The 11,714-nt window shown below is 42.1% G+C and overlaps 1 long non-coding RNA gene across 1 annotated transcript; it reads right to left on the bottom strand.

Annotated features, from left to right (window-relative positions):
* Positions 1-10,202: 10,202 nt before the first annotated feature.
* Positions 10,203-11,459, bottom strand: LOC115948787. Its single transcript, XR_004082563.1, has 3 exons — positions 11,421-11,459; positions 10,934-11,011; positions 10,203-10,288 (listed from the first exon to the last, which is right to left on the bottom strand). It is a non-coding gene; the product is annotated as an uncharacterized LOC115948787 (long non-coding RNA).
* Positions 11,460-11,714: the final 255 nt, after the last annotated feature.

Genomic DNA, 11,714 nt, shown 5'->3' with positions numbered 1-11,714 from the left:
CTCTTTCCATAATGCTGAACCAAGCCTGCAAACAGCCTTTGCCTTGAGTGAGCTTGGTCTGGGAGAGCAGAGTTTTGTAGATCTGCAAGTATACAAATTACAACTTTAGTTTGGAAGAGGTACTTCGAAAAGCACATCACTAAATGCCTCTGTTAATTCCTTCCTGCTCTGTGCAGTGGAGCAGCCTGGACGTGTGAAATAGAATGGCTTTGGTGAAAGACTGGAAGATGAACTTCAGAGCTGACCTCCTGCATCTGGTGGGTTAATGGGCATCCAGTTGGTGGGACAGTGCTAGAGCTGCTGGGAAGAACAAGTGTTGGCAATGTTCTTACTGGGACTTGGATACCAGCTGTTCAGCGAGGGAGGGTTGAGCTGCCTGCTCCTGCAGACCTGGCCACAAAATAGCTCAAGGAACCCCTGGGAGGGTATTGAGGGGAGGGTGAGGAGGGAGAGAGACTTAGGCCAATTCCAACGTGCAATTTGGAATTTTCATTTTTATCCAGCAGAACAACCTCAGCTGCATTCTTAGCACTTGGCTTTTCCCACAAGAAACTGAAGTGGATACTATAGGAAACATTCAGCAGCAATAGAAGGTGATCTTCAGAAATCCCTGAAGTCAAAGCTGCCGCCTGAGCGTATTTATACACACGCCTGAGGCTTGTCTGAGGAGATTAACTGTGCTATTAGATTAAGTTATTCACCAGAAAGCTACTTAACCTATGCTAGAATAGATTCTCTAATGCAATGGTGAACATGTCAAACAGACCAACCCCAAGAAGTCTTTTAAATTGAGAACAACTTAATTTTTTAATTAAGCACTCTGTGCTTTGATCCCACAGACAACACAGTCCTCATGATTGTATCACCTTGCTGAATGATCAGCTAGGGTTTCTACCAAGACCTGCACCGAGCTTTTGCTAAAAAAGCCTCTAAGTTATTATGACAGTCCCAGCAGGATGTCATAATGGTACGTGAATTAAATGGTTTGGGTATGGTGAAAGAAAGAAATCTGGATTTCAATTTTTCTGGAGGAACCTATTAGTATTTTCTCCAAGTTCACAGGTGTGTTTCCTCATTATTGAACAATATTTGCTCAAAGGTGAAGACAGATTTAAACCAAGTTGCCTTGCTGCATAAAAAAGATGCTGCTGGAATGGCTGATAGCTGTCTAACACAATGTCCTGGCTGTGAGACCAATATATGTGACAACTTATTGTTGACATTCCTGCATGGATCCAACAGCCAGTGGCTCAGGAGATGTCCAAGCAAACAATAAACTGTCTCGCTCACAGCTTGGCAAAGCCTGCAACAGCAGAGCTACCTTTAAAGTTCACCTGGTCATACCCCTGACAGCCAAATTCTGTCAAATTAGACAGAATTTGATTGCTTTTATGTGAAATACAAACTATTTCTTTTTGTCAAGTAGTTTGGTGCATAAATGCTGAATGCTGCAGCTGGATGGTGAGCTGTGCAAGCAGCCTGAGGGGACTGGGCATAAGCCATTTTCAAGTTCCCTGCAAAAACCTTCACTGCAGCTATTTTGCTTTGCAAAACCCATGCCCATCTCACATTGTCTCTGGGAGTTGAACTCACCCTTTGGAGTCTCTGCACCTATGAGCCTGCTGTTAGGTTCTCTCTCCCAGGGGCTGGCTGCCATCTGTGGTGTCCCTGCTGTGGGCAAGCTTGGCCCAACAGTCCTGCTGTGCCATCCACCTGCAGGACATGGAATAACAAGTGCTGTGGGGCTGCATGCATGCAGCTGCTCTAAGGCTCATGTGTCTATGAGCCTGTTCCTTGCCTGCTGCTGGTGGCAGGGGGAAGCCCAGGCCTGTCCCCAACTCTCTGGATGCCAGCAAAATGATGTTAAGTTGCTGTTTTGCCCTGGCAGATGTCCCTCCCCTCTCTCTGACCCCTCCCACCTGCCCCCTGCCCTTGGCACACAGCTGCAGCTTCTGAAACTCTTTTAGCTTGGCTCTTTGAACACAACTGGGAGTGCACTTAGCAGTGACCATTCCTAGGGCTTCTTAGTCTCTACACCTGACTCTCCCCTTAAGAAAATTTTGGAAGATTTGTCCAATATTTGTGTCAAGTCCCAGCTGTGATTCATGTGCCATCTAAACCAATCCTTTCATTTTCAATGCAACTGATTTCTAGGAAAGTGGAGATGTGTTTACTAATCTTTTGTCTGAGCTTGCAACACTGTTGCAAAAAGTATCTGAAACTGTACAAAAAATTATTAGGAAAACTAAAAAAATTCCTCCAATTAAAATACTGTTGGCAGTAACTGAGGACAGCTGAAGAACAACTCAGTAATTTCTTCTCCCCACACAAGATGCAAACTAAAGTTGGGTGAGTCCATTCTCCTTAAATGAATCACGGTACAGTGTGGAATTCAAGCTTCAACAGGAAGAATTCAGCTTAGACATAGGGAGAAATTCTTCCCTGTGAGGGTGCTGAGGCCCTGGCATAGGATGCCCAAAGAAGCTGTGGCTGCCCCATCCCTGGAAGTGTCCAAGGCTGGTTTGGATGAGGCTTGGAGCAACCTGGGATAGTGGAAGGTGCCCCAGCCCATGGCAAGGGGTTGGAAGGAGATGAAATTATCCTTGAAGTTCCTTTCTGCTCTGTACTTCCTGCTAATTTAAAATAAGAGCTATAAACAAGAATTTAAAAAAATTGCAAGGGCTTTTATTATTAATATTTAAAACCAACTTAAACACAATGTACCTACATGAAAGCAATCACTAATGCATACAGTGCCTTCACTTGGACAGCTTTCTCTCCTTTTCCTTGCATTTCTTTGTCTTCACCTCCTGAGTTCTGATCATGGGAGATGTGGCTGAAAATAGCAGAAGAACAGATTAGCTGAACACCACCTTATGTTCCAAAGGCTGAGGTCTCAGGTGCAGCCAGCTGAAGCTTCAGAGTCCTCCCATAACAAGTTATGCTGTACCTATAAAGCCCTTGCAAATGCAGCCTCAGTTTGCAATTCCTTATGCGACTACATACAAACCACTGAGGATATTAATGGATGGCAAAGAACAAAAATGAGAACACTTAGCTCTGACTTATTTATATAAATAACTTGATTAGTTTTATCTACATCAGGTCACTTGTATGTCCCTGACACAAATGCACTGTGTGATGAGGGGAAACAATTTCCCAAAACTGTGCAATGAGACTTAAAGGAGAAAAGGGGAAGAGACTGGAATACGCAATAAGAAAAAGCACAGAGAAAATAAACCCCATCTCATCTGGCATCCTGCCATGCCAGGAGCTCATGCAACTAAGTTTTGGAAATCTTGCACTTTGCATGAAAGCATCATCAGCTTGTCAAAATTTCCCTGAAATTGCCCATGACAGGACACGAGGACACTCCTGAGCAGCTGCCATGTTTGACATGTTAAGGATCCTGAAGCTTATTAGAGTTAAGGGGCATTGTGGAGTTAATCTAATTACTCTACCAGGAGCAGGATAATGCACAAGTTAAACAAGTGTGTGCTAGTAAAAGCACAGGTAGTGCTTTGGCAGGTACCAACAACAGTTTCTGGAGAATGCCTGTTTTTTCAATAAAACAGGAATATTTTTGGTAAATACTGGCAGCTTGGTTTGTTATCTGGGATGATTCCATCAGATTTTGCAGGCTCTCCATCTTGTTCTCTAGCCTCTTTGATGTGGGCTCACTAGTTCCCATGGGCTGAGAAGCTAGAAAAAAATATTATCATCAGTAATAATAAAAAAGCCCATTATAAATTATCTAAACATTCCCTTTAAATTGAAGTTCTTATGAAATAAAATCTACACCAATGTTTTCAGTAAACCCCAGAACTTGACTAAATGTGTTACAGGAACGACAACAGCTATTACAAACATTTTTTACTGAAAGTATTAATGTCAAGCATCCTTACAGCGTTTTAATTTGAATAAAGCAACTGAACAGGCCTTAAAATTTGTGGTGCATGAAATTTATCTTCTGACTGTGTAATAGATTAATTAGCTGCTATGCTTTACTCACAATTCATTTATCACAGAATAAACCTTCTGCCTGAACAGAACTGGGAGGGGGTGAAGGCACCCTGATCAGGATGTGGGATTGGACATACCTATTCCTGTGGCTGCTCCCTGGGGAGAGCCAAGCTTCCCTGGGGCTGGGCTGGGCTCAAGTGAGGCAGCAGGGCCAGCTGCAAGCTCATCAGGTGGGGTGGTTAAGAGCCAGTATCCAAATAAAGAACTCAAGAGCCTAAAATTTAGGCTCCAAAAATGTGACAATGCTATGGATACTAATTACACAAGTAACATGGAAGTTATCAATTTTGGGTGTGCTTATGTCAGCCTCTGGGGAGATGCTTTCTAACAAGATACAGATTTTTGTAGCAAGTGCAATACAGTCTTTGCAATAGCACCTGCTAAGAGGTATTTGAGTAAATTCCTAGGAAAAAATACTGTATTGGGACTACATCCTCCATAATATTCTGTAGTGCTCCAGTTTGACATCAGTGCTGCCAGGAAAACTTACCAAGGGATGTAAGGAGCAAGGAAACACTCTGGGACTGAGGATCTGCAGGATGTGAACAGGAAGCACACCTGAAAGCAAAATGAGGGCAAAACCTGCATTCTGGAGGGGTCATGCTGAAGTGTGGTCATACTAGCCAGCACCCACAGTGAGAATGTGAAGCTCTCATATGGAGTCCCCAGGTCTTACCCATGGAAATGAAAAGCAAACAATGTAAATATGTTTCAGAGCTCTTACTTAGAGGGATGAAAGTGACATGAAAGCTTTGTTTTATAATCCCCAGGAAGCTCTTAGCATTATGAATAAAACAATACAAACAAGCTCAGCATTGGGGCTGTATTAAAAAAGCCTTAGAAACTGAACCTCAAAGGAGTACTGTGAGAGGCAAGTTACTCAGCTGAGTTAGGTTAGTTAGCTCTCGCTGTCCTAAAATGTGCTTCTCCACTGTGCTTGCAGCAGCAGCCTCTCCAGCTGCAGTTTTGATTTAATCCTACCAAAAATCATGAATTACATTTTTTTAATGAAGTATGCATATGCTCTGGATTAGAAACATCAGACTGCGTGCTGTATTGATTTTTCAACTTCATGTACTGCTGTCACTATCATGTGTTTGGTAAAAAAAAAAATCCTGCATTTGGATATTTACATATGGCAGGAAAAGAAGAAAGGAGTTCTGAACAAAAATAAAAGCAAGCACTAAAGACAGATGGTGTGGTCACCTTCTATTTCCCTTCCACCTAAAGCATCTGAGTAACCTGGCAAACAACAGAAACTTTGGAAGCTTCCAGATTATCTCAAGTTTATGTGTAAACCTGACCTTGCAAAAACACATCCCACACTGCTCCTGAAGCATGTCAAGAGCCAGATCCAAGTTTCAGAGGGCACTGTAAGTACAGAGCACACAACAGAAATAAATCTATTATTCTTACCCTGCATTCCTCATGGTTGTTAAAGGGGATTTTCTCCCACCATGGCTGCTGAGATCCACAGAGGGAAGTTCACTGTCTGAGCTTGTTATTTCTTGAAGAATCCTCTTCAGATCCTGCAATGGTTCTTCCTTCAAAATTGTCCAGCATGGTAGGCTTCTGAAATGAAATAACTCAGTTAAAAAGTATTTGCAAAGGCACTCTGTTGTCAGTTCTTGCCTCAACTCATCCAAATGCATGTATTTTCTCCCCCTTGACTCTTGTTTTGTCCCTTTTAACCTGTGACCCCAGGTACTGCTGGGCTAAAGGGAGACACAGGAGCACCTGGGGATGTTTGCCAGGCAAACTCTGCAGCAGCTGAGCTGTCTGCAGATACAAACCCCTTCATTGCCACAGCCATCATGGACATCAAGTGCAAAATTATTCTCATTTTACTGCTCAGGACTTGAGGCAAAGGCCTAGTTCAAAGAACCCTTTGTTTCAGTGAAAACTGGATTTTTCACTGCTGAGAACTGGATTTTTCAGTATTTCACATGTTCAAAAAGCACTACTCCCACTGACCTTTGTTCTACCTGAAGATGGAAATACTTGGACCTTTTGAAAAACTTTGCTACCCTATTTTCATTTTAAAATAAAGGTAATTTTTAATGTGAACACACTTACTTCAGCAGGGCTTATATGGGCAAAAAATCCTCAGCTTCATAATGGGTTAAAGTGACTTTGAGTCAGACCAAATCCTCCTTTTCCACACTCCAGCTAGGAAACCAGACTATCACCCAGCAGAGTGTCTCAAGTGTTGCAGCTGCTTCATTTTCTATAATAACTAATGATGCAGGAACCAAGAAGATTAAAGTAGACTTTGATTCAAGTGCTCCTGCAACCTGTTGGGTCCTCACTGTAGTACTAAATTAAAAATAAGTCCTTTTTCCTTCTTTATCTTCAGAAGTATAAGTTGATTAACTCTGAGAAGAGAGAATGGGAATACCTGATGCTGCAGGGATTTCACAGAAGGAACTATCCTTTGTTCCTTGATGGAAATATTTGCCACCACATCAGGAAGCAAACCAGAAAATCTTCCTGAAACTTGCCTGCACTAACTTGTGTCCTCCTATAGGTTTTGAGGCTGAAATTAATGAAAATACCTGGGAGAAACATCAAGTCACTTCAGGAGATTTACACAAAATCTATGAAGAAAATAGCTAAAGAATTTTTTTATGAGACGTTAAAGTTGATGTTTTCTGTAATGAAAAATCAGTGTACTTCATTTAAATCTAAAGGTAGACTTAGAAAATCAAAAGGAAGAAAAATCGTGTGGATAAAACTGATCAAAATCAATAAAAGCCAGGTTGGAGGAAGATTCAAATATCAAGCAGATGATTAAATGTATCAACAACTAAGCACAAATCTATTTTCACTGTCAAATGTGATAAACAGCAAAAAAAAAAAGTGGAAAGCGAACCACTTATCTTCAGACTTAAGAGTTCATGAATGTTATTTGTGGTAGAGGTAAAATAAACTCTTAAGCACAGTCTATGGGATTTTATAGTAGTCACATTGTTTTTTACACAAAAAAAAAAATCTGAAAGGACCCAGCACATGTGAAGCTACAGGAATTATTTCACCTTGGGCATCAGGAATTTGCTCTCAGACGCTCTGAGCAGATGCTCTTCCCTGAAGAAATTCCATGTTATTTTTGCTGTTTGGGACATGCTAGTGTCCATGCTGAGGCAGGCACTCACCTGAGGGGCAGAGCTGGGCAGGTGCAGGGCATGAGGCCAGACAGCAGAGAGCAGGTGGGACTGAGGCACAGAGTGCTGCAGCTTCCCTGTGGCAGAAGCCAAGGAGTAACCTGGGCCCTGCAGCTCCTGGGGGAAAACAATTAAAGTTCCCCACCTTGGTCATTCATCCTCTGAAGCACATTTTGTATTGCTTATGTAGAGTTGTATTTTGAATATAGCACTTTGTTCCTCTTTCAAAGCCAGCAGCTGGGGTGGGTCACTAAAATCAATGATAATTTCTTGTGATAAAACTGCAGCTCCCAAGGCACCCTTCATTTAGAGCAGTAGCCTCCCTGCAGCCTGAAGAGTCCATGGTTAGAAATAAGGCAAAAGTAAAAAATATCCTCTATCCATCTAAGGAGTATAGATAGGGATTGGACTCCATCTAATATTTTGTTGTCATTACTGGAAATAGCACTCCAAAAACCTGGAATTATGGACATGTGCAGCACTGAGGAATTCCACACAGAAAAGGGTTTCAGAACACAGATTTTGAGAGCTGTTTGCACAGAAGAGGTTAAACATAAAGCCAGGCCCCAAAGCAAATGAACCTGAGGCTGGGCCCACGCTTCCCAGGAAGGCACTCACTCTCACATCCAAGGTGTGCTGCAGCCTGCATGGCTTCCTACTCCTGGCACTGCATGATGCACTGGCACTCTGCAAACTGCAGGGATGCCTGCAACAGAACACACAAAGGGCATGAATGAGCTGTGCTAACTTTCTGGGGATTGCACTCTTTGCTGTCCTCTCTCTGACAAAAACAAGGTGCACAAGGGATGCTGTATTTACCTCCTGCTATCAGCACAGAAATACTGCAGGATGCCTTTGCTGACAGGCTCACAAAAGGAACTGCTTATACAAGCCTAGCAGCCATAACATGCACAGCAGAATGTCCCAGAAGGGGACAATATCCTTCCATGGTGGCAAATATGCAACAAAACCAAGCTGCACTATAATTTGGCCATAGATGGTTGATGCAATCCAGTACTGCTGTTACATACAACTCTTGAAAAAAGGGTCAGGTTACTATTCTGTGATTTACTACATCTGCTTTTTTCATTTCCTGACTCACCCAGTTTTAAATATTTCTGCTCATAGTGAGATAGGCCATTAAGATTGTGTTCCCCCCTTCAGTGCCAGAATCCCACATAGCTCCCTGGAACAATCTGACCAGCCTGGGCTGGCAGGAACCTCATGCTGTACCAGCAGCCATATTTGGATTCAGCCAGCAGGCTGCTCTTTTATTTTTAACATGAGCCCAAATTAGCAGCTGTGGGAGCTGAGCTGAGGCTCCCTACCTGCAAGGCCATCTAGCTCCCTCTGGCCAGCCTGGAGCTCCTGCAGTAGATATTTTTCAAGTTTTGCATCATTCAGTGCCTGGAGCCTCTTGGTGCATGTGCTAACCAGCTGAACCTTTTCCAGCTCCAGTTTGCTCAGCTTGGCCTCCATTTCACGTATTCTGGTTTCTTTCTCATCCTTGACACTCTGCTTACATAAAAAACAAGCATGTGTAATATATGTAATTATATAAAATAACCACAAAGATGTATGGACACCGCTACTTAAAATCCCAGTTTAGGACAAGAAAAAAAACCAGAGTGAAACAGACCAACTACTTGTTGACAGCTGATGGCTTTAAAGAACAATGAACCTTACCAGGTGTAGCTTATGAACATGATTGCCATGCTCTTGTAGCAGCCCCCCCCCCCTCCATGTGCACTCAAATGCCTTCTCACCAAAGAGAATTAAAAGCTGTCTAGAGCAATTTTTCTTCTGAAGATGCTGACCTGCATGGGACTACCATGTCCTGTATTTCTTGTCTGAGAAATAACCAATGTCATCAGTTTGGAATTCTGAGTGCTGCCTGTCTGAGCTTCTGCTGTCTCAGAATGAGCTAGGTGCAACTGCTTCTCAAGGTCTTGGACCTAGAAAAGGGCAAGTATTCATGAAGAATTACCTCTATTTAAACAGTAAATTCCATTTCTTCCAGTTTTCTTCTAGGTCCTACAAATATTATCTTTTGGCCCACAGAGTTATTCCCGGGGTGTACTCCTAATTGTGTTGCCTTATTTTAGTGATCAAGCTCAGTTTCATTTCAGAGTCAGTTGAGGTTCTGGAGAGTAATTGGCTTCCACCCTGATCCAGAGCTCTTCAGAAGACCATTATTTACAACATAAATGCTGATTGGAATGGTAAAATTACACTTTGGGGAAAAAAAAAAAAGAGTCCTTTTTTCACCAAGGACTATTCCTTTACCATGGCTTCATTCAGAAATCTCCTGGCAAACATGTTTTGTACCAAGTAGCGTTCACTTTCTCTGAAAGGAGGCAACTTCTGCCAGTTTATGAGATGAGGGACCAGTCTACAAGGCTATTAAATAAAGATACCCTTATGTGCCAAGTTTAAGGTAATGAAATTTATCCTGTTGTCCAGACAGTTTTTCTGAAGCAATCCCTCATCAAGGGGCTTCCCTCCTGTCTCTGGAACACTTCAGATCTGGCACCAGTGCTAATAGGCAAATCCATACACACCTTGTTTTCACAGATCCTCTTCACTTCTTCCAACTGGGAACAGAGCTGACAAACTGTAGATTCCAGGTGACAGATGTGATGTGGATGCATCAAATTCAGGGTCCTTGCTTGTTCTCTATGGGAAGTTTGAGATGGAAAACTTAGAAGCTGTAAGAACCATCAAAGGAGAAGCAGCCTCAGCCTCCTCATTCCGAGCCTGCCTAACACATGGATGCTTTCTCTCTCCTCTATATTGTGGGGTTTTGTGGGGTTTCTGTTTTTATCCCTTTGCTCTTCATTTCACAGTCTGCAATCAGTGCTTCACTTAAACAAAAGCACTGAGGAACCAAAAGAATAGGGCAGAGAGTGGAGTGCAGTAGCAGATTAAGCTTTCTCTCAAACTAATGTTGCTTTTAACATTTCCTACACAATAATCAAAGACCCCAGACTCAACAACCTGTCTCCAGCAGGCTTTGGCTGACGCTTTCAAGCTGCAGGCAACTGCCAGTTTTGCGAGGCGGTGCTGCCACCTCGTGGTCATTTCTGAGCTGCTCAATCCTCCTCCTAAAAGAAAACACTATTATTTCCTCTTGGCAAAAAGTAACTTCTTTCACTTGTCAGAAACACAGTAATTTCGATGTTCTGTTATTAAGTATCAAGCTATGGATGTTTTAACTTTGAAGGGCTTCTGTGTAACTCAAGTGGATGGCGGGGCAAAAATTAGGACATCGCAAACAAGAAAGGACAAAACTCTTAGTGAAACCAGCAAGAAAAAACTGATTTAACAACCAAAATTACTGTCAGTCTTTTCTTTTAATAGTGGAACTGATGTCGCAACAAATTCCACATGTCCACCTAAGCAACACTTTAAAAAGTAATTTTCTTCCAAAATAGAATTTTTGTGGCGGTAACTAACCAGGAGATGATCAGCATGGAAGGAAAGAGCAGCAGAAAGTCATGAGCAAATAAACATCTTTTATTGGAACGATTATTGAACTCCTCAAAAACATTGCTTGCTATTTCCTAGTCACCCCACCCCAAGGGAATTCTCCATGGAACATGTGAAAAATGTCTGGTTATGCTTTGAGAACAAAAAAAACCAGAGATGGGTACCTCACTTGACGCTGCTGCATGACTTAAATCAAAAAGAGGCTGCTCAAAATAGTGCTGGTGAAACTGCCCAAAGACTCAGCAGTGACAAGAACTCACCTAAATTTGAGAAGCAGCCTCAAATTTCATCTCACTTCATGCAGCCTCTTCTGCACATCTCCACCTTTCTGAAAGAAACTGTAGAATAAGAGGAAAGTTTGGTTATCTAAAACCTTGATTACAAAAGGAACGAAACCTGAGCCAATTCACAGTGTCTTATTTTACTGGAATTGATCAGGCAATGGATTATTTACTCCATTCCTGAGGGTGTGGTGTCAGTTTGACTCACCAGCCTGAGTCAATCAGTAAATCAAATCACAGTTTGCCATCAACTTTCAAACTAATTTATGACCCTTCCGTGGGAGAAACTTTCAAATCTTAGACATACAAGTGTGTATAACAAACACTATATTTGAGCACTATCTTCTGGGGGGAAAAAAATAACGACCACTATATTTGAGCACTATCTTCTGGGGAAAAAAAAAATAACGACACATACATAGCAGGAATAGGAATTTTCTAATAGCTAACAGATCCTGTGCACTACCTTAATTCCTGGATATTCTTGTTAATTGGAACAGCACCTGTGAAGAAAAGATGTGCATTTACTTTTTAATCTATTAAGAGGCAACTTCATGTAACAAAATTAATTCTACCCACCTAACTTTAAAACTGCAGGAGGACTTTAAGGTGTTTATGGGGAGGTAAGTTTCTCTCCTTTTCCAAATCCTCTGGTTTGTTTTCTCAGGACAGATCCAGATGCAGGCAGAAGAGAAAAAGAAGAGAAAAAAAGAGAAAAAGAAGAGCAAAGAGAGAGAAAGAGAGAGAGAGAGACAGACCG

The sequence above is a fragment of the Geospiza fortis genome, unplaced genomic scaffold (genome assembly GCF_000277835.1).
Source record: "Geospiza fortis unplaced genomic scaffold, GeoFor_1.0 scaffold909, whole genome shotgun sequence".
In the NCBI taxonomy this organism is placed as follows: Eukaryota; Metazoa; Chordata; class Aves; order Passeriformes; family Thraupidae; genus Geospiza; species Geospiza fortis.
The sequence above is the reverse complement of the archived record's forward strand: the minus strand, read 5'-3'. Positions and strand labels throughout refer to the sequence as shown.